Below are 23,768 nucleotides of genomic sequence, written 5' to 3' on the forward strand. Positions count from 1 at the left end.
TTCAAGCATACGCAAGAAGCTGTGCAAAACAGTTCTTTTTAAAGGATTTTAGCTCCCCAGTACCAGTTGCAAGCCTGACAGGGTAATGTAAGATGCTGGAATGACCTGGAATTATAACGTTTACTTTAGGCCTTTAAAAAAAATAATTCTGAGCTGGTACAGTATGGGAGCTTGTATGTGTTACAGAAGGTGTGTGTGTGTGTGTGTGTGTGTGTGTGTGTGTGTGTGTGTGTGTGTGTGTGTGTGTGTGTGAGAGAGAGAGAGAGAGAGAGAGAGAGAGAGAGAGAGAGAGAGAGAGAGAGAGAGAAATAAATCTAAGTGAAAAATCTAACTTGTTTCTTTATTAAAATATAAAATTCATAAATGTATACAAATATCAATATGCCTGTGTGAGTGTGTGAGAGAAATAAATTAAAATGAACAATCAAACTGGTTTCTATATATATATATATATATATATATATATATATATATATATATAATTCATTAATTTATACATTTATCAATATGTCATAGTCTACCATATGTCTTAGTCAAAGCCCATAATACAAAGTCTTTCTACATGAAAGCAGAATTTTTCAATGTATGACAGCGTCCTGTATCATAACTAAGTCTCTGCAGTTTGTAACAAACCAAACCGTGTGAAAATTCGGTAAAAACTCGGGGAGTTATGATCATTGTAGTTGAGAATACATCTTCCTCAGTAGAAATAAATGCGGGATGCGGCGCATTGGGGACCCATCCAAGATGGCGCCGCGCTGATACGTCCGCTCCAATAGGCAGCGTAAGTCTATGGGGCGTCTACGTATATTATATCTATGGCGGCGCACTTGCACACAGAAATCTGTCGGCCTGAAGTCCCACTGAGAGCAAAGCTGAATGTTTTTTTTTTTTTTTTTTTTTTGTATTTTAATGCAAGAAAACACAATTACAATAAGGCAATACAAAATCGACCCCACACAATATTTAAAGCAGAAATATGTTGCTGGTCATGTTGCTGGTTAATTCGTGCTGTTGAGATCCAAGTGTATCCGATTGCGTCCCGCAGTTCTACAAGACACGCCCCTTCCAGTTACGCCCCCACTCCAAGTAACCCCCCTACAACGAAAACAGCCAATTAGAGAACAGTTAATTCGTCGTCATTGGAACCGCTTTTCTTTGACTTCACGTTTACCACCTAGCGATATGATTAACAACTATAATAATAAAAATGGCAATAAAAAATAAAATAATTTATCTTACAACATCATTACTACTGTCTTACCGTAGTCGGTATCACAGTTTGTTTTCAAGCAGGAAACAGATGGATGAAATCCATCCATCCTAGTAGTTCAATATCCTCAGTGGCGTAATCAGTAAAGCGTATGCAATGCGGTCCGGGACGGTGGCCGAGACAGCTCAACACGCTGCAAATGAAGAAAGCAACAGCAAATAAAGAAAACATCTTCATCAGTTTGACAACACGCGCGCTGCAAATCCTCACAACACATGCAAATACAAAAACGCGCTGCAAATCCTCACAACACATGCAAATACAAAAACGCGCTGCAAAAGTTCACAACACATACAAATACAAAAACGCGCTGCAAATCCTCACAACACATGCAAATACAAAAACGCGCTGCAAAAGTTCACAACACATACAAATACAAAAACGCGCTGCAAATCCTCACAACACATGCAAATACAAAAACGCGCTGCAAATCCTCACAACACATGCAAATACAAAAACGCGCTGCAAAAGTTCACAACACATGTGTAGCAGGTTTATTTGTATACTTATGAATTCCACCCAAAAATATTTCTTTTTGTATTACTGGCAGTTTTGTTGTGGGTTCATTCTGCTTGCGCGTCGGGTTAGTGCAGTGTGTGCGAGTGACGTCATCAGATTGCGCAAGGCTTACCTCAGTCAGAGCAATGCTGGATTTGACTGAGGTGAGTTCACGTCAGGTTTCTCCGATAATAAAACGGATATATAAGTTGTTATTATCACTTATATGTTGACATATCACTGTGTAAGAATGTCTGTGATGATGAGTGAATTTTGCAGTAGTCTTAATAAACTACGAGCCGCGATATTGTGTTTTTATATGTTAAATGCAGTTCGGTAGTTGCTGCAGCACATGGTGAGCTAGCTGTTCTGCAGGCCATTAACATTGTATTGACGTGATGCTATCTTTTTAGATGCTAACCTGATGTCACGCAACACTCATTGCCATATTGTTTATGACCGCAGGTATGTTTTTTTGTGTTTGTGCATATTTGTTTGAGATGACTTAATGAATATATGTGTAGTTTATGTAATGGAATTTTACAATGTGTTTTTCTATTGGGAATATCTGTGATATTTTCTTTGTATTTGTTTTGATTACAAATGTATGTAGCTTTTCTGTATGAAAAGAGGTTAAATGTGGTTAATGTGAATTCAGTCAGAGCAATGCTGGATTTGACTGAGATGCTAACCTGATGTCACGCAACACTCATTGCCATATTGTTTATGACCGCAGATAATAAACAGCATTGTGACAGCCCGTGCCTCGGTGTCTACTTGAGAAAAACCCAGAACACAACGCAGAAAGACAAGACGGGTTACATTGGTGCCGTGACCTTTTGGATTCTTCGAGTATCGACGCCACTTCGATCGCCGTGGGGACTGCATTGTTTCACCCAAGTATTGCACAATGGACTCAGTGAATACACCAGTGGGTACGGGGGTTTTTGATCAGGATGTGTATGATACTGTGGGGTTTGGGCGGGGGAGGTTATTCAAGGATGAGGTTCAGTCGCCTGATGTGGGAGGGTTGAGAACGCCCATGGCGTGTTCCAGTCGTGTCCAGTTTCCCCGCAGTCTTTCCCCAAGTGAGCAGCGTACCACGTCAGCCTCTAGTGATGATGTAAGAGCCCTCATTACAGAGTTAGCCAGCCAAATTGGCCAGTCTATCGCAGACCAGCTGCAACGTAATAGCGATGTAACAGCACACGACACATCTGTAAAAAGGGGGGGTTCACAGCCGGAACCGCAACCGACAGAGTTTAATTTGTCCGGTGTTAAGCTAGTAATGCAATCTGATGCTAAGGAGCCGCCTATTTATAGGGGTGATAGCAGTGATAAGTGCTCTGTGCGGGAGTGGGTGGAAATGGTAGGGGCATATTTTCGTAAGAGTAATGTTCCAGTACACCAGCAGCCACAGGAGATATTAGCTAAAGGGGAAAGGCTAGAGATGTAGTGCGGGTTACTCTACGACATAACTCTGCTGACCCGACTCCCAACTTTGTCTATGACATACTGAAACAACACTTTAGTGAGTTGACCTACTCATCCATGCCAATGGCTGACTTTTACAACACCAGGCCATTACGAGACGAAGGGGTGATGGACTACTGGATCAGGTTAAATAACGCCATTGATATCGCTGACGAGTGCTTAAAGAGACAGAGACGAAGTGTTGAAGATCCGGGACGGGAGGTATGCATGATGTTCATCAAGTTTTGCCCAGACCCGATACTCTCTAACAGACTTAGCTTCAAGGCGGCTGAGGAGTGGACCACAAGCGAGGTTCAGGAACGTATTGACGCCTACCAGAGGGAACTCAGGATGCGCACGCTGGCCAGTTCGCATGCTCCACTGAGACACATAGTCACGCACACCCAGTCAGCTATGTCACGAGAGCCAGAGCTGTCTCAACCAGCGCCAACAGAGCCCCAGTTTCAGCTGCCTTCTTCTCAGGGGTTCGTTCTGCCTCAAGCCACTATGTTTGTTAACGCATCAGTTCAGACACCAACATCACAGCTCTCACCTTTAGCAGAGCAGTTTGTGCCCAATTCCCCAGCCGTTCATTTGCCTCAACCATCCCATGCACAGTCTGTTCCACAACATGCACAGTCACCAGCATGCTTTCAGGCTCCCCAGTCCAGTCACGCCACTCCAGCCACTGCCGCAGCTGTTGGTGTGAATAGCATGAATGCACTGATCAATCTCCTAGATCACTTGGTGGTGCGTCAGAACGTCCAAGCCCCTGCACAAGAGCCATCATATGGTCCAATGACCTTTCAGAGGAGGAGCTGTAGAGTCTGTGACGATGTCAGACATTCCACGCTCGCACACTGCAGGAGAGAAAACCTGTGTCTCGCGTGTTTTGCTCCTGGTCACTGGAAGAAGGACTGTGACAAGTATGGACGGAAGCAGGTGGGCCAGGCTGATGCCAGACGAGGGCCGCCGGCGGGAAACTAGGGAGCCCACACTTGGAGAGGGGCAGTGTGGGGGATCAACACGAAACCCTCATTGGAGACGAGGACTTGGAGTTACTTTACGTTAATGCCTGTTCGGCCGTACCAGAAGGTCTTCAGGTCGTGGTTCAAGGGTCTGGAGAGGTGCCAGCTTTCAGTGATTTATTCTACGTTCAGGTTGTGGTCGATGACAAGGTAGAGCTGAAGGGCATGATTGACTCAGGATCCATGGCTTGTACGATGAGTGAGGGGGCTGAAGCATTACTCAAGGTGGCAGGAGTCCTTATTAAAGAGCCTGAATCAGCCGAGAGAATTGTGCTTGTGGGTTGTGGCGGAAAACAGACACGTCCCAGAGGTGTTTATGACTTGACGCTGTCTGTGTATGGAGTGAAGTGCGTTGTTCTTGTTTTGCTTGTGCCAGGCCAGCATGATGAACTCATCATCGGTTCAAACGTCCTCAAACACCTCGCACGTACCATGAAGAGCGATGAAAACTACTGGAGGCTTATATCAGCTGGAGGCAAGAAAGTACCGTCAGACTGTGACCAGTTCCTTGATATGCTGTCCTGCACCACAAGATGGAAGAGCGAGGATGTCCCAGACAAGATCGGCCCTTTGAAGCTGTCTCATGCTGTCACACTGGAACCGCAGCACGAACACCTAGTGTGGGGTAGGCTGTCCAGCAAGGTGCCGATGTCTCCAGGCAGCACAGTCATTGTGGAACCATGCGGTTCCAGGTCAGGTCCACGGGATGTCCTTGTGGGTCGTGTCATCACTGCAATGTGGGCTGACAGGTGGGTGCCCTTGAAGATGACAAATCTTTCGCCGAAGCCAATCACATTGAGACGTAATGCCATCATCGCTGATGTTTTCCCGTGTCTTGCTGTGGAGGACTTCAACGTTCAGCAAGGTCTGTGTGAGATGGAGGGCTTGAAGCCAGAGAGTGTTATAGTTTCGGCTGTCACAGATGCTGACCTCAAAGCACGCCTGTCCAACCTGGGGTTGAGCGATTTGGACATTGATTCATGCGAGGCCAGCTTTTGGGCAAAGAAACGTCTTGTCGAACTGGTTCAAGAGTATGAAGACATCTTCTCCAGACACTCACTCGATTGTGGCGAGGCGAGAGAGTTTGTGCACAGCATTCGCCTGACAGACGATCGCCCATTTCGCATGCCATATAGGAGAGTTCCTCCTGCACATTACCAACAGCTACGACGCGTGCTTTCAGACATGGAGGAGAGGGGGATCATCCGCAAGTCCATCAGTGAATATGCATCCCCTCTCGTCATGGTGTGGAAGAAAGATGGTGGGCTCAGAATCTGCACAGACTTCAGGTGGCTGAATGCACGGACTTTAAAAGATGCCCACCCACTGCCTCATCAGGCCGACTGTCTAGCAGCACTGGGAGGTAATGCTGTCTTCAGTACAATGGATTTGACTTCGGGCTTCTATAATGTTCCGATGTGTGAAGACCACAAAAAGTATACAGCCTTCACGACACCTGTTGGGTTGTATGAGTATAACAGGATGCCACAAGGGCTTTGTAACAGCCCAGCATCGTTCATGCGTATGATGCTGAGCATCTTCGGCAGCCTTAACTTCACCAGCCTGCTCTGCTACCTAGACGACCTACTTGTCTTTGCGCCCACTGAAGAGGAAGCACTAAACAGGCTCCAAGTGGTCTTCGGTAAGCTCAGAGACAACAACCTCAAGCTGAGCCCCAAGAAATGCCACCTTCTGATGAGGTCAGTAAGGTTCCTTGGTCACGTCATTGACCAAAGTGGGGTTGCGGTGGATCCCAATAAAGTTGATGTCATCTGCAAGATGCCAAAGGAGGCTCTGATGGAGGAGGATGGTCGTACCCCTTCTGTAAAGAGGCTGAAGTCATTTCTTGGCATGGTGTTCTTCTATCAGTCTTTCATCCCTGGCTGCTCAGCCATTGCCAAGCCCCTGTTTGCTTTGACGGCAGGCCAGAAGAGGAGAGGCCGGACTGGTCGGAGTGGTGGAGGTGCGGGTATGTACAGGAAACTGACTGCAGCGGATTGGACTCCTGAGTGCGAAAAGGCTTTCCGGAAGCTCAAGACAGATCTGCTTAACTGTGCTGTATTGGCCCATCCTGATTTCTCAAGACCATTCATCCTGTCCGTTGATGCATCCCTGGACGGGCTTGGTGCTGTGTTGTCACAATTGCCAGCAGGGGAGGACAAGGCTCGCCCCATTGCTTTTGCCAGTAAGACCCTCAGCAAGTCACAGCAAAGATATCCCGCTCATCGTCTTGAGTTTATGGCACTGAAGTGGAGCGTCTCTGAGAAGTTCAGTCACTGGCTGAAAGGGCATGACTTTACTGTGTGGACGGACAACAACCCGTTAACCCACATCATGACCAAGCCCAAACTTGATGCGTATGAACAGAGGTGGGTAGCTAAACTGTCTTCATACAACTTCGACCTGAAATACATCCCAGGCCCAAAAAATATTGTAGCAGACGCACTCAGTCGAGATCCCTTTACCACTTCAGTTAGCAGGCGTCTGATCCAAGAGCCATATGGTAGACTAGTGCAAGAGGCTGAAGGTGCGGAGGCTGAGGAGGTGCAACAGACATTCAGACTGGGCGTCCAACACCTTCAAGCGGTTCAACAGCACGAGCCAACACATTACACAACAGGCTCCTACAGTGCAGCTGAAGTCAAAGCTGCTCTAGCCGCTCACAGCTCCTGGAGGAGTGGTGTGGAGAACAGGGCTCTTTGTCTTGGCCAACATGTCCAACAGCTGCAACCCGCAGGCCAGTGTACTTTGCCCTCACTCACTCTGCGCGAATTGGAAGATAAGCAGCTTCAGGATCCCACAATATCTTCTGTACTACCGTTTGTGGTCCGCAGACGTCGCCCATCCAGACGAGAAAAGCACAATATGGGCCCCAGTTCATTGGCATTACTGAAACATTGGGAGAGGCTAGTCATCCGGAATGGGGTCTTGTACCGAGAAACGAAGGACCCTGTGAGTAGGATGAAAAGATTCCAGTTGCTACTGCCAGCCAGTTTGAGGGGTGAGGCCTTGAGGGGAGTTCATGACTTGGCAGGACATCAGGGACAGGCGAGGACGCTCCATCTGGCAAGACAGCGCTTCTTCTGGCCCAGTATGGAGAGGGACACAAGAGAGCATGTGCGATGCTGTGAGAGGTGTGTACTTGCAAAATCTCCAGAGCCCTCAGCACGAGCCCCCTTGAAAAGTATTAAAACTTCCGCTGCCATGGAACTGGTCTGTATTGATTTTTGGTCAGCAGAGGATAAGAACAAGAATTCTGTTGAATTCTGTTGATCGGACCAGCTTCTGGTGTGCTTTGGCCCCCCTAAGAAAGGGTTGCCTGCGGTGAGACAGACTATTAGTAACTGGATCGTGCAGGCTATAGCCACGGCTTATCGGGTGCGCAGTATGCCTTCACCCATGGCCGTGAGGGCTCACTCTACGAGGGGCTTGGCCTCCTCGGTGGCCCTCCTTTCGGGAGCCTCACTTATTGAGATTTGTGAGGCGGGAACGAGACACTGCGTCTCGTCGCCACACCTACACGTAGAGCGCTCGCTTCATCGCAAAGGCTGTCTGTTGTTTGGGGCGGCACCTTCTTATAGCTTCCGCGTACGCCGTCGCCGGTTACGTCATGACGTTGCACCAATCGGATTGGTGGCTGATTTCATTCATACTTCAGAGCCGTCACGCTGGGGGCGTTCCCAGAGTGTCGTCACTCGACGACGCAGTGTCTCGTTCCCTCTCAGGGAACAAGGGTTACAATAGTAACCCGAGACGTTTTCCCAGAATATCTTAGTCACGATGATCACAGAGTCAGGCTCTCACTATGGTTTTCTCTTTTACCGTTAAGGTTTCCTCAAATCTTTTAACCCAAATTCTCAAATTAAACCAAGTTCTCAAATTAAACTCATTTAAACACATTAAAATTCCCCTGAATTTTAAGTTTGTCTCTTACCAGAAACGTCCCGTTGCCACCTCGGGTTCGTTTTCTCTGATTCCAGTGGTCGGACCCTCCGGACCCCCCTGAGCAGTCGGCCCTTCTCCCTCAATCCTGTCGGGGTAAGGCTGTGACTCTAACGTCCAGGATGATCAGTCACCGTCCGCTCACGGGGTCCAGACGGCACATCCAAGGAATCCCACTATCTGACACCAAATTGTAATGGCAAAATAATTAACTCTGTCGCTTCACTGAATAAGAGACAAACATTAGCCAATTATAATTATAAAGGTTTATTTAATAAAAAGTTTCTTGCAAGAAAGAGGCACGGTTGATGCAACCACAAGGCCACACCAAGCGTACACTGAAGTCATAACAGAAGTCACAATCTCTTATACTGTTGGCAGCATCCTCCCCTCTCAGTACATTTCCATACAGGCCGTTGTTTAAGTCAGGATGCCACGTAGCCCATGTATAGCTCATAGTCAGTAGCGTACCGTGGGGTTTCAGTCAGGGCCTTCACTAACGATCAACACGCCCCACGCCCCACGCCATAACAACACACACACACACACACACACACACACACGATCAACAAGCCCCACGCCATCGCCATAACAACACACACACACACACCCACACGCACACGTTTGTTTTTGTGACATATGGGGACATTCCATAGGTGCAATGGTTTTTATACCGTACAAACCGTATTTTCTATCCCCTTACACTGCCCCTGCCCCTAAACCTACCCATCACAGGAAACATTCTGCATTTTTACTTTCTAAAAAAAACCTCATCCTGTATGATTTATAAGCATTTTGAAAAGTGGGGCCATGGGTAATGTCCTCATATTTCACCCTCTCCTGTGTGTCATAACACACACACACACATACAAAATACAATAATGCACTGTACGCAATACTACTACGAACTTTGCTTTCATAGTGTTCGTTGGGAAGGGGACAAGCAAAAAGTACACGCCAGACAAAAAGGCAATTTGACTATTTATTGATGATACTGCACTCACGTGTCACCGTTTAGGCAAATGGTGAAAAGAATCAAAATCAGCTGGCACAAATACTCTTAAACAAACAAAAATACGGACCAACAGAACATCCAAAGAAACAGAAAAAACACTGCTTGTTAGCTAACATTACCGGCTTGACATCAGGATCGATCATTCGCACGCAGCCTGTCATCCGCGGCGGCCATAGTTTATTTCACACAGAATTCTCACAACCCGCGAAAAGTTCAGAAGGCTGATGACATCAGCAGGGGGTAGCACACTGACACATCGCTGGGCCTCTGGGCCGTTCTATCACTACACATGAAATTTTGATTGGCTAATGACCCACGTCAGTCAAATCTATGGTCCAATGGAAAATAGCAGCTTCAATGGAAGGCAAGCTATTCTACTAGTGCTGGTCCTCGGAGCTGTGATGCGTTTAGATGATGACATATGGAAAATACACCAAAAATACATACATTCTTTCTGGAAATATAATCGTAACTCATATTATATATATATATATATATATATATATATATATATATATATATATATATATATATATATATATATATATAAAATATGATTTTGACAGGGCCAGCAGAGAAGGCCCTGCTGGCCCTGACGGCCCACCACTGCTCATAGTACACATATGTCATGTACTGCATATCTCACACCATGGGAAGGTAAACATATGGCTATACCAAGATTTGCATTTTGCCACAACACTGTGTACACTCTTTTTTTTTCGCTTTTCTTCTTTTGAACTTTTTAATCGACATTTTGCTGTGAGCTAATCCTTTAATTCTTTTTGAACAGAGCTTTTCATCTGGTGAAATTGTTTTTATATTGCAATATATATTATCAGAGACAAATGTTATTAATATAATAATAATAATAATGCAATACTTTTCCAATATCATTAAGCCCTAGGTTGGAGCTTCAATGTGCAGTAAAGTCAGTCTCCAGGAGCAGAGCTAAAGAGCTCTGCGTAGTGCATAAAACTGTACAGCATATCACTCAAATGAAATTATTCATACCATGGTAACCTCCACATGCTTTCTCTTCCGTGGGACACGGAAGATCGGGGCAAGATATCCACTGCTCATCAGTAAACCTTCCTGTGTGAAATGTGCAAATCTTCGGCCTTGCCTAAAAATAAAAAAAATATATATATAAGTAGTCGTGACATGCTTTGCCAGAAATACTGTGATAAATGTTCTTTTCCCAACAAATCCATACCCTTCAATCTGAAGGTTCTCAATTAGAAGCTTACACCACCACCGCCTCAAATAAGGCACGTCATCCTAAAAAAAGAGGTCAAATTAAAAATCCCACACAAATTAAAAGTCCCACAATTAAGAATCGGATATTTACATGCGGTTAATAAATTAGCATATTTACATAAATACATAAATGTTAAGTTTATTAATAAACACCTATACAGATATACTATTGTAGGTATGTATTTGTTATTTAAGTTGCACTTACAATTGTGAAATCAAACTGTGCCTCCATTGCAACATACCAGGAATACTGTGAATACAGTAAAATAATCATTCCTCTCAGTTAAACAGATATTTAATCTGACAGTTTTACCAAAACTCGTCTCTTACCATGATCATAAAAATCCCACAGTCGATGCCATATTCTTGTTTAGGAAGTCCCTGTTTTGTATTGTGAAATTACATGTTTAGTGAAAATGGTTAAAATTGCTTAAACATTTTCTGCAAAAGACTGTTGTATACCTTTAGATCCAGACCAGAATACTCTGTCCATGGTCCAGGAATCAGGTGGTGTGCCACAGCCCTGATAAAGTTGCAAATCAACAGTATCAATAATTTAAAAAAATTGAAATATTGCATGCAACCAAATCATTTTGAACACTTTTTAGAATTGTTCTAGAATTGAAAATATATATACCAGATATATGGGCACCTTGCTTACAGCAAGAGATCATGGTGCAAAAATAGCAATTATTTATATATTGAAAAGCCAGGGGAACATGGCTGCCAAACATCTAACTTTAGCATTTCTAAAGAACAGTGTGAGTCAGGGGAACATGACCACTTAATAAGGGTTTTAAAAGCGTTGACAAGCCAGGGGAACATGGCTGCCAAGAGATATCTTCTTTGAATAACCTTAGGATGTTTCGATAAGGCTCATGTCCGAAGCCTTGTGCCTGCATCGAATATTGGGAGTCTAGAAAGACAATTTATCTCTTTTGTGGCCTCATAACCTACAGAGTGCAGCCCAAGCAATGAGTTTAAAATTCTTTATCAGCATAATTATATTACATCTACATTAAAGAGTAATACAGACCAAAACAACAAGGATCTGCTTTTTATCAACTTGCAAACTAGTTTGACACCAACAATAAATGTTTGCAAATGTAATAATATCCATCACTTACACAGAAGAAAATGTCCTGGGGTCCAGAGTGGGAAAATCAGGACATCTTTTTTCTGTGAGTCAACCTTATGTAAAAGATAAGGTGAAATTTTAATTTTAAATATTTTTGTATGAGAATGATTTATCTTACAGAATTAAAACACTTACTGGAAGACTACACAAAGGGTCACAGCATAAAGGATGGAGCCACGTTGGAGGGATATGGAGATCTACTATGAAAACATCTTTTCGCTGTAGAAAGACATCAAAACAAAAAATTCTCAATTTTCTTAATGTCTATATTCTAATAATTAAAAAGAAGAAAACAGTATGGGCTGTGGCGTTTTAATTAAGTTAGTTTTGGGTTAATGTCGGCTAATTGTGCGTATCATCTGTTGCCCAGTTTACATTCTGACTCACAATATCAGGGCGATCTGCAGAGTTAAATATCAATATTCAGAAGAACATTTTCATCAGCTTTGATGTATTTAAATCTTCATATTTATGAGGATTAATCTTAAATATAGGATATTCTTCAGCTTTCCTTTTATATTCTTAAATTTGATCAATAAATTAAATTAGAATAACGCTAGCCCATATGGTTGTTAAATTAAATAATTTACACTGACAAATTACAACTGCATTAAATAATGTTATGAGATTGAAGGGGGGGATTCTGAAATCCACTGCAGCTTCAATATACCTGTATATATTCATATCCTAATTAACTTCATAATCAAAACCTTAATTAATATTTATCTTCCTATATTACCTATATTATTATAATGATTCTATCCAGTTATGATTTTGTTTTAGTTTCTTGTTTTCTAAAGTGTGTATTTGGTCTCTGAGGAGTGACTGAGGGTCTGGCCTAGAGATGTGTGATGTGTCACTAAACACTGGCAACAAGGTCGTGTGTTTAGATTTTTGAGGTATCACACACCCCTAACATTTCAGGAGTGCAGTAACAGCGTTTGCTCACTTAGCCCGGCTTCCAGATATGAAATATAGAATTGTCTTTCATTTAACTTATTATGTTTTATTTCTTTTATATTTCCTTTTACTGCAACACTAAAGACTCAAGATGAATATTGCCTGTACTATTGTGTGTCCCTCTCACTGAAAGAAAGCACATGTTATCAGTATGTTTTGGTAAGAACTAGTTAGAACTGGAGCTTAATCAGCTCCAACCTTGGAGAGACTGTGTATCTGTGTATGTGCGCAATATTCTGTTACAGATCAGAATGGTGTTCAATGGGCACCCTAAGAGATGGGTGGACTTGTTGTTCTGGGCAAGCTGGCGCCTGCTCCAGATCTGGAAGGTCACTACGGGCCTAATTCTGGGTGAAAGCATCAACAAGTGACACGTCAGTAGAAACGTGCATCAGATTAACTGACTCGAGTGGAAATTTACCATGACTGTGCATTGTCTCTGAGCCAATCAGAACCATCCACATCGCAGTAATGACATGGATAAGACCTTGAAAATGGTATAACTGTTGGGACAATTGTATGTACGATAGGGCGAGGCAACGAGACGGTGAGAGAGGGAGCGCGGCCTACGAACTCCTTGTTAGACTTGAAGCTGGCTTCTGCTTTTGATACTGCAAACTATTCTTAAGTAAATTTTTCTTTTATTTAATTGGAATCCTGACTCTGTCTTCATTTCTTCACTACTGGTCCTGGGTCATAAGCTGTTAACCCCTAACAGTTTTGGTGGAGGATGCACGGGCAATCATTCCTTAGGTGACATCCCTGGCTAAAAACAAGGTAGGCAGATTTGAATTATTTTTGGTTAGGGCTGTCTGGTTGGAAGAGTTTGGAGAATTGGGAAGTGAGACTGTGAGTATACGTACACACTCAGACGTGAGTGTGGAACACCAGATCCTTGGCAGGCTGGTGTAACGCCGAAAGCCTTCAGAGGCAGACGGTGGGTGATAACTCCACTCCATTAGGGGTCGGAGGACTCCACCCATTGAAGGGTCGGAGGGACACTGGAAGCCATCACTGGCAGAAGGTGTCAGAATAACTCCTACTCATACCTATGGAAGGGTATGAGGTCACTAGTAAGCCAGGCTTAAAGTTGCTACTAGTGTGTCTCCGAACAAAGCTCTCTGACTCTTCCATTCAGACAGGGGCGCCCCGAAGTTAGAGAATCAGGTAGTGAGAAATTAAGTAATTAGTTAAACAAAATAAAAATAGATACAGGGTTGTTTTGCCAGGGATGCATCTGGAACGATCCTGAGTAAAATAAAAATTGTGACCCAAATTGGCACGGACAAGTATGTGTGACGTTTTCGTACAAGTGTCCTTTGCAGTTTCATCATGCAGAAGCCACAGCTGTGTTGGTTAAAGATCGTCGCCTCCATCTCTTGCTGTTTCGGTGAGTATGAACTTTGACTAAAATATGGCTGACAAATTGAGTGGCATGATCAGTAACTTGATCAGTCCTGATAAAGATATTGAGATGAACGAGAGCAAACGCTGTAAGCAGCTCTGCTCTGAAGCTCTCACTTCAAAGAAATGTGCAGAAATTATTAAGAAAATGGTCAGCCAGGGTTTTAATTTTGATTGGAAAGTTACCGAACAACTTGACTGGCTACAAACAAACAAAGAACCAGAAAAATTCAAATTTCTAGCTGTTTGTGCTTATTCATGGATTTGTAAAATGGGTGGGGTACCTTTAACCCCTGAAAGAGAAATCCCAGAAGTAACTGAGGGATGGTACAGTCTGATTGCCAAAAGTGATAAATTAGCTGAAATCACTGGAATTGATGTAGGGTGTGATCTGTGTAGCCTGAGTAAGGGGCTTGAGGTTGTTTTTGGAAAAGTAAAAAACGGCAAGATGTGTGAGCAGCCAGTCTTATCTGCCCCCTCCCCTCTCGTGTGCTCTTCTCAGACTGTTCAAGAAGCTGCTGAGATAGGCACTGACACACAGACTGAGAATCAAACTGAGGGACCTTATACGGAGGTGCGCAGATTGTTGGAAGTTATTGACACACCCACCCCTGCCCCTTATGTAGACTCTACAGTGCTTCCTACCATGCAAGCAAAAGCTGAGCCTGGGGATCTGACCCCCATGGAAAGTAGCGTGGTCATCCCCAGGGGAATGATCTCAGCTGCCCCAGTCAGACATTCTAATAGAAACACAGAAATTGGGGCTGCTTATGAGTTTGGGGAGTGGATTAGACTCTCAGCCTCTGAAAGAAATGGCTTGCTTGCAGGGTTGGAACCCTTTAAACTTTTTAACCCAAACAAAATTATATGGGATAAATTAGAAGCAATTGCTAGACAACAAAATTTGGGGATACTCGATATACAAGTTCTGGTAGAAAGTCTGGTTCCCTCAAGCAAATTACGTGAAGTTCAGGGCATTGAGATATGCCATAGGGTCCCAGTAACTTGGCAACAATATTGCATGGTGTACGGTGACTATAAAAGACAAGTAAAAGAAATCCTGGGTCGGGGATCATTTCCCTGGACAAGTGTGACGCAAGTTAAACAAAAACCTGGTGAAAACCCCTTAGAGTATGTGGATCGTTTCCGTGCAATGTATGAAAATTACTGTGCTGCCAATGATAATGATGTAGATCATGATTCGGCCATTGTGATTGAATCCGTCACAGGTGGCCTTTCAAAAGAATACAGAGACCTGCTCATCAGCGGCTCTGTTGACATTCCAAACTGGGAATGTCTGCTTCGATGGTGTGCTGTATGTTGGAGCCGTTTACAAGCCCACAATGATCAAAGTATAGGCAAAGTGTCGGCTGCTGTGGTTGAAGATGAAATCCATCCACAAGTTGACATAAAATGTTACCAGTGTGGTAAGAAAGGGCATATGGCTCATGACTGCTACGAGAAGCTTTTCAAATGCCACAAGTGTGGAAAACTTGGCCATATTCGCAAATATTGTAAACGAAATCAAATGAAAAGTAAAGAAACAAAGAGAAGTAGACTTCCACTCTGTCTAACAAAATAATGAAATAATAATGTTGATGATTTTAACGTCTTAAGTAATTATTTTTGAAGGAAAGATCTATGAAAATTAATTACAATTTTGAGGTAAAATTAAAGACATTGACTGAAAAACGTGAGGCAAGAAAATGTATAAATAGTAACAGAAGTTTAAAAGACAAATTTATGAAAAAGGTGGTTCCTGTTACTCTAACAGAGACCTGCTCCTGTTACAGAGACCTGCTCATCAGCGGCTCTGTTGACATTCCAAACTGGGAATGTCTGCTTCGATGGTGTGCTGTATGTTGGAGCCGTTTACAAGCCCACAATGATCAAAGTATAGGCAAAGTGTCGGCTGCTGTGGTTGAAGATGAAATCCATCCACAAGTTGACATAAAATGTTACCAGTGTGGTAAGAAAGGGCATATGGCTCATGACTGCTACGAGAAGCTTTTCAAATGCCACAAGTGTGGAAAACTTGGCCATATTCGCAAATATTGTAAACGAAATCAAATGAAAAGTAAAGAAACAAAGAGAAGTAGACTTCCACTCTGTCTAACAAAATAATGAAATAATAATGTTGATGATTTTAACGTCTTAAGTAATTATTTTTGAAGGAAAGATCTATGAAAATTAATTACAATTTTGAGGTAAAATTAAAGACATTGACTGAAAAACGTGAGGCAAGAAAATGTATAAATAGTAACAGAAGTTTAAAAGACAAATTTATGAAAAAGGTGGTTCCTGTTACTCTAACTCTTGAAAAATTCTAATAATGTTAATTTGCCTCAATGTTGGTAAAAACAGTTTTTATAAGATAAATTGGTGTTAATATGTTAAAAACCCTAGATGCTGAGGTTTTGGTTTCAAAAGATAAGCTGGTGCAGAGCTGTAATAAAACCATTCGCTTATCTGAATCTGGCCCCCACCATTTCTGGTGCTATGGCCAAACTTGCTACAGTAACAGAGACCTAATCTGAGAAACATAAAGTTTCTAAATTAATTGTATGGGAAAAAGACAAATATAAAATTAATTAATTGAAAATGGGATCTCTGTCTAAGGATAGAGTTTTAAAAGGAATTGTTTGATGTCTTATTTGAAAACAATTTTAATTTCTAGCCAGACCTTATGCTGAGCTAGTGTGAGTAGTATAAAGTTTATGAAAACACAGTGAACCATCCTGAATAACTCAGAGTCTCTCTCTCATTTAAAACCAGCTCAATGCTGTTATCTGAGCTGTGTCTTAGGTGATAAGAGATTTATAGTAAAAGCACAGTGCATCAGTTGAAAATCATAGAGACAGTGATTTGTTAAAAAGAGTGAAAGTGCCATTAGGAGGGCAATAATAAAAGTATCAAATGTTTTCAAATACAGAATTTTAATGAACTGAATTTTTTTTTTTAAATTATTCCATGACCAGTGACATCTTTGTCTAATCTTAGCCGCCACCATGCACAGGACCAATGGATCAGGTCAGAGTCAACATGCAGGACATTAAATTGAGTGGACAGTGGTTATGGCTAAATTCACTGAGTATAATCTACGCATTATGTTGCGGTTTGGAAGATGTAATTGATATCAGTGATTAAGTAGTGTTACGATTAACCTGTCTCCATGTTTTACCTATAGTAAGCAGACTAAATGGCTCTGGTGACTCTAGAATGCACTTTCCCCAAGGCTCCAGAAAAACATCTGATCCATTTTTTGGGTCAAAGATCTCAAGCGATGACCAATGTGAATGAGGGTGATTCGCCGAAGACGGGTAAGATCCTCTTTTGGCCAGCGGGGGACGACCTAAGACATGGGGGTCACCGCCATTGGGCACTTCCAAGAAGGGAGGTGTTTTATGTGAGGTGTGTATGAGAGTTGAACCGATGTCTGTGAGGCCAGCAGCATCAGTAAGGGGGGACGCTGTGGTTGTAGGGGCCGAGAGTCCAGACAGGACACAGCATGGCCTGCCCTAATAATGGCTCCTCCATACCGCTCACACAAGTACCGCACTGTTTGTGAATGCCAGGGAAGACCCTGAGTGAAAGTTATGATGGTAAAGGTCATTCAAGAGCCAGCTGAGACCATGAGGTGATTGTCATCAACTTTTGTGGAGACCAGAACAAAAATGCATTAACTGAATCAGTAAAACTGTGATATTGAACTAATATTTCAATATCATGAGTTTAATCCTGCAGGTTAGTAAATATTGCAGAGGAGAATTTGAAGGCATGGTGGTGTCTAAAGATAAGAACAGCTGTTGAAGTTTAAAGAGGAGGTCTGGATAACAAAAGGTATTTGACTAAAGTGTAAAACCGCATTCTATCATCTTAAAAATATATCTAAATTACGGCACATGCTTTCAATGCAAAATGCTGAACAGTTAGTACATGCGTTCATGAGCTCAAGGCTAGATTATTGTAATGCTCTACTGGGTGGTTGCCCTGCTCGCTTAATAAACAAACTCCAGCTAGTCCAAAATGCAGCAGCTAGAGTTCTTACTAGAACCAGGAAGTATGATCATATTAGTCCAGTTCTGTCAACACTGCACTGGCTCCCTATTAAACATCGCATACATTTTAAAATCTTGCTTATTACTTACAAAGCACTAAATAGTTTAGCTCCCCGGTACTTAAGCGAGCTCTTAACGCATTATACCCCATCACGTCGATTGCGGTCTCAAAACTCTGGCCAGTTGATAATACCTAGAATATCTAAATCAACTGCAGGCGGTCGATCATTTTCCTATTTAGCTCCTAAATTGTGGAATAGTCTTCCTAGCATTGTTCGGGAAGCAGACACACTCTGTCAGTTTAAATCTAGACTAAAAACACATCTCTTTACTATGGCATACACATAGAACATTTTTAACTTTCATTATTCAATTCAATTGACTGATTGTTAGGCTGCATTAACTAGGTCAGCCGGAACCGGGAACACTTCCCATAACACCTGATGTACTCGTTACATCATAAAAAGAGTGACATCTACGCTAATGTTAGTCTCTCTGTTTATCCCGAGGTTTATCCCGGATCTGGGCCCTGTCCGGATCGGATGGTGGACCTGCCTGGACATGACCAACGCATCCTGGAGTGTCTGCTGAGCCGTGTCAAATGGTGTCTCCTCCGAATTTGCCTCACTGGCACGACATGCTCAAAACCCGTCTTCGGCGCAATAATTCCGATCTTTCATGTATTCATACTCTTGTGTAATTGACGCCCCATCCTAAATAAATCTGTCTCTTCCGTGATACCCTGAAAATTTTGAATAATCCGATCTAATATGATTTCCGACCTGTAAAGTTGCCAGAATAATAATCTTACACGGTGTGTTAATAGGCCAGAGGAGAACTGGCACCCCGACTGAGTCTGGTTTCTCCCAAGGTTTATTTTTCTCCATCATGCCCCGATGGAGTTTTGGTTCCTTGCCACTGTCGCCTTTGGCTTGGCTTGCTCAGTTGGGGACACTAAAAATATGATTAAAGTTATTCAACTTATTATACAAATAAAATATATGAATTAGGTCTTATTTAATTCTATAAACTATAATACTGATCTGCCAACATTGTCGCTATATGATAAATTAAAATAAGTTGATAACATCACTGTTCGCTATATGATAAATTAAATCGCTATATGATAAATTAAATATCATCGCTATCAAATTATATCATCATTTAATTTATCATCGCTATATGATAAATTAAAATAAGCTGATAACATCACTGTTTTCTCCAGTACGGCTGTACAGCCAAATCTAATTTTGTCGCAATATTACCCTGTTTGACACTGTGAAGCTGCTTTGACACAATCGTGATTGTAAAAGCGCTATATAAATAAAGTTGATTGATTGATTGATAAAGTAACTTGAAGAAAAAAATTCATAGCATAACTTATTTTGAGATGATTATATAGCTCTAATTGGAAAGTTAAACATTTAAATTTCTGATACAAATTTATTCTTTAAGGATAAACTTTGTGAAGGTTAAAGGTTAATGAATTTAATAAAAGAGACTATCCGTGTAAGAGAGAGAGAGACTGCTTGAGAAGGAGGAATGGTGCTCTGTCTGTTATCGTCCTGCTAAAGCTGAAACAGAACAAAAGCAATGATATCAGAACCAAAACAACCCAGCTGACTTCTCTAAAAATGAAGGAATAATGAACAGACATGATTTGAAATTGGTTAAGAAACCATGTAAGAACTGAGTTTAAATATTTTTTTAGTTAAACACTAAAAGCAAATTTTGAGAATGAGAAATTCAAAATTATATGTTTAATGTGCGTATGCTTGTTGATGACTGCACTTTATGTTTTGTATGTGTTGGTTTGTGAAACTGTTCTGTCCTGATAGTGTGTGTGAGGTCATTAACCTCTGGAATGAGTGTTTATCATTACAGATGGGTTAAGGCAAACGACAACTTTTAAAGAAACTGCTAATTCTGAAGGAAATTTCTGGAAAAGATGATCCAGAACATGGGACGAGCTTTAAGTGGACTGGTATCCAGCTCTGTCTGTTACTGGTAATTATGACTAATTTTGTCATTTATGATGCTGATTTGAAATCATCTCTGGATTAGTTGAAGTGGAATTATAAAGTCAAAGATTGCCGTTTCTTAATGGGTTAAACACCCATCTCTAAATTTACCTGAGGGTTTAAATTGAAATAATGTCAATTGATTAGAAATGGTAAACATAAATGTTAGAAACTTGACGGCAGAGACAAAGTGACAAATTGGCTGAAGTCACTATCTAAATTATCCAGAGAATCCCTCATATTTCTGAAGGCAGAAGGGCGACCAAAAAGATCACTTCTAAAAGAAAAAAAAGTTTGATTTTTATTTTTCATCCCTTAAATGGATGCAGGACATTAGATGTCTAGTAATAATGTTAAAGGAGCATGTGACTAAGTTTTTCTGTGTGACTGGGATTGAGAGATAATGTAAAATTATATTGTGGTTTCTGTAGAGCAGTAGAGATAAGACTGAAACAATAATGATCACATGGTGCATCAGCAGACTTACTATTTTGATAAAGAATAACCTGACAAGTTAAAACGAGAGAGAAATAGCCCTAAAGATTAATGTTGTGAAAATAAAACTTCTGACATAATTTATGAACACTTTACATCAAATTAAGTTAATATTGAACAATGAATGATTTTCAAAATACAGATTGTTTTAAAACAGATTTAAATAAATTGATGATGACAGTACAAATTTGAATACTTTATAAAGTAATATGGGAGATTATGGTAATTTGTAAGTTCTTGGTAAAATTATAACAATTTTGGTGTAAGTGGCAAAGGAAGGCTAGTGAGGATTTGATGAGAAGTATCACTGCCAGATGACATAAATCAACAGGGTTAAGATTTTGGTCATTTGGAGCTTACGCCTAAAGAGTTTTAATGGACAAGACATTGAAAGAAAAATGTTACTTTAAAGGAAACCCTAATGAATAGATTTTGAATGGTTTACTAAATAACATGGGTTTGGAAATTTATTTTGAAAAATAATTGGTATTGAGTATGATTAAGCACAATGTCACAAGATAAAGATGTGAACAAGCTGGTTGAATGTAATGCAAATGGATAATTATGTCATTTTGATGAAGTTTTCAACATTAACAATTTTATGGTTATGTTAATTTAAGTTAAAAATGATGTGGGCTATCATGAGTGAAAACTGGATTTGATGGAAAAAGCAAGTGTAACAAAAAGGTTTGAGTATGTGGAAATCTATGTGGAAAAGAAAATGGAGTTATGAAAATAACAAGAAAATAATTGATAACAAGAAGGTTCTTGAGTAAAATCAGGGGAAAGCGATTGAAATGGATGTTATGAACATGTTTGAGAAAGAAATTAATGGGATGTGTTAAGATGGTACATGTATGTAGACTGTAAACTGAAGGATGTTTTATGCAGAGACTGAATGTACTTGGATGGATTATGATGCCTATTTATTTTGTTTATTTTTATTTCAGACCACTATTGTTTTGAAGATGAAGAAGGTCTGTGTTTAAAAGAAGTGTATTTAAAATCCCTCTTTTTAGATGAGATATCTTGGTATTTATAATGGGGGGCATGGAACATTATGAAGCGGTCTAAATTGGTAGACCATCTTTAGGGGGTCATTGGGACCCCAAAATTGGCCTTTAGGAGGGAGTGAAGGGGGGGATTCTGAAATCCACTGCCGCTTCAATATACCTGTATATATTCATATCCTAATTAACTTCATAATCAAAACCTTAATTAATATTTATCTTCCTATATTACCTATATTATTATAATGATTCTATCCAGTTATGATTTTGTTTTAGTTTCTTGTTTTCTAAAGTGTGTATTTGGTCTCTGAGGAGTGACTGAGGGTCTGGCCTAGAGATGTGTGATGTGTCACTAAACACTGGCAACAAGGTCGTGTGTTTAGATTTTTGAGGTATCACACACCCCTAACATGTCAGGAGTGCAGTAACAGCGTTTGCTCACTTAGCCCGGCTTCCAGATATGAAATATAGAATTGTCTTTCATTTAACTTATTATGTTTTATTTCTTTTATATTTCCTTTTACTGCAACACTAAAGACTCAAGATGAATATTGCCTGTACTATTGTGTGTCCCTCTCACTGAAAGAAAGCACATGTTATCAGTATGTTTTGGTAAGAACTAGTTAGAACTGGAGCTTAATCAGCTCCAACCTTGGAGAGACTGTGTATCTGTGTATGTGCGCAATATTCTGTTACAGATCAGAATGGTGTTCAATGGGCACCCTAAGAGATGGGTGGACTTGTTGTTCTGGGCAAGCTGGCGCCTGCTCCAGATCTGGAAGGTCACTACGGGCCTAATTCTGGGTGAAAGCATCAACAAGTGACACGTCAGTAGAAACGTGCATCAGATTAACTGACTCGAGTGGAAATTTACCATGACTGTGCATTGTCTCTGAGCCAATCAGAACCATCCACATCGCAGTAATGACATGGATAAGACCTTGAAAATGGTATAACTGTTGGGACAATTGTATGTACGATAGGGCGAGGCAACGAGACGGTGAGAGAGGGAGCGCGGCCTACGAACTCCTTGTTAGACTTGAAGCTGGCTTCTGCTTTTGATACTGCAAACTATTCTTAAGTAAATTTTTCTTTTATTTAATTGGAATCCTGACTCTGTCTTCATTTCTTCACTACTGGTCCTGGGTCATAAGCTGTTAACCCCTAACAAGATTGTTTTAACTAGGCCTGTATATTTTTAATACAATAAGAAACGTTGGAAAGAATGTTTAAACATGAAACTAAACTACCAGTAGGTGGCAGCAGGTCTTAACGAGTGAGTCATTGAGTCGGTTCGTTCAAACGGCTGATTCGTTCATTAATGAGGCAGTCGTTTACGACCAGGTCATTGAATCTTTGATTCAACCGATTCATTCGAACGCTGAATCATTCATTACCACACTATTGCTGTGAGATTCGTTGTGGTTCTGATGTGGAAAAATTATCTGATCTTGGAAATATTTTCGCTGCTGTAATAGAACAAAAGCAGTTTATATTGCATCTAAAATGTAAGTGACTAATTTTAATTAATTGTTTATGGAACTGTCATGAAATCAGTGTCACCAGTTGTGATGGTATTCAGGAAAACAGCACTCTTGGTCGTGTCATGTGATGTTTTTTAACTGTATTATACGTTATCAAATATAAAAACCTTCACATTTTGAATATTTACTGCAGTATGTTACTGAGTTTCCCTGTATGAGCGGCGTTGGCTTGTTTCCATTTCTCCTCGAGAGGCTGCACGATTGTCAACAGCGCAACCGTCAGTTCATACATTAGCCTATTATTATCCATTAATTATCCGAACAGACCTTAATCTCGAGCCCCGAAACGGATCAGAAAATGTAACGAAAATGTAACGAAATGCTGTAGAAATGTAGTGGAGTAGAAAGTAAAATATTTGCTGCAAAATGTAACGAAGTAAAAGTAAAAAGTATGCACTAATGATTCTACTTAAGTAAAGTACAGATACGTAAAAAATGTACTTAAGTAAAGTAACGAAGTATTTGTACTTTGTTACATTCCACCACTGTCCATCACCGACATTGCATCCACAGAGGCCACTGACACTGCATCCATCATCGACACTGCATCCACAGAGGCCACTGACACTGCATCCATCATCGGCACTGCATCCACAGAGGCCACTGACACTGCATCCATCATCGACACTGCATCCACCACCGACACTGCATT

General features: G+C 41.2%; 2 long non-coding RNA genes across 2 annotated transcripts; one reads left to right on the forward strand and one right to left on the reverse strand.

Annotated features, from left to right (window-relative positions):
* Window positions 1–1,787: 1,787 nt before the first annotated feature.
* LOC137063885 (uncharacterized) lies at window positions 1,788–2,528 on the forward strand. The gene is made up of 2 exons (XR_010901451.1): window positions 1,788–1,935; window positions 2,185–2,528. It is a non-coding gene; the product is annotated as an uncharacterized lncRNA (long non-coding RNA).
* Window positions 2,529–11,611: 9,083 nt separating this feature from the next.
* On the reverse strand, window positions 11,612–23,768 carry LOC137064150 (uncharacterized). Its single transcript, XR_010901511.1, has 3 exons — window positions 23,585–23,768; window positions 11,760–11,843; window positions 11,612–11,677 (listed from the first exon to the last, which is right to left on the reverse strand). It is a non-coding gene; the product is annotated as an uncharacterized lncRNA (long non-coding RNA).

The sequence above is a fragment of the Pseudorasbora parva genome, chromosome 24 (genome assembly GCF_024679245.1).
Source record: "Pseudorasbora parva isolate DD20220531a chromosome 24, ASM2467924v1, whole genome shotgun sequence".
NCBI classification, from domain to species: Eukaryota; Metazoa; Chordata; class Actinopteri; order Cypriniformes; family Gobionidae; genus Pseudorasbora; species Pseudorasbora parva.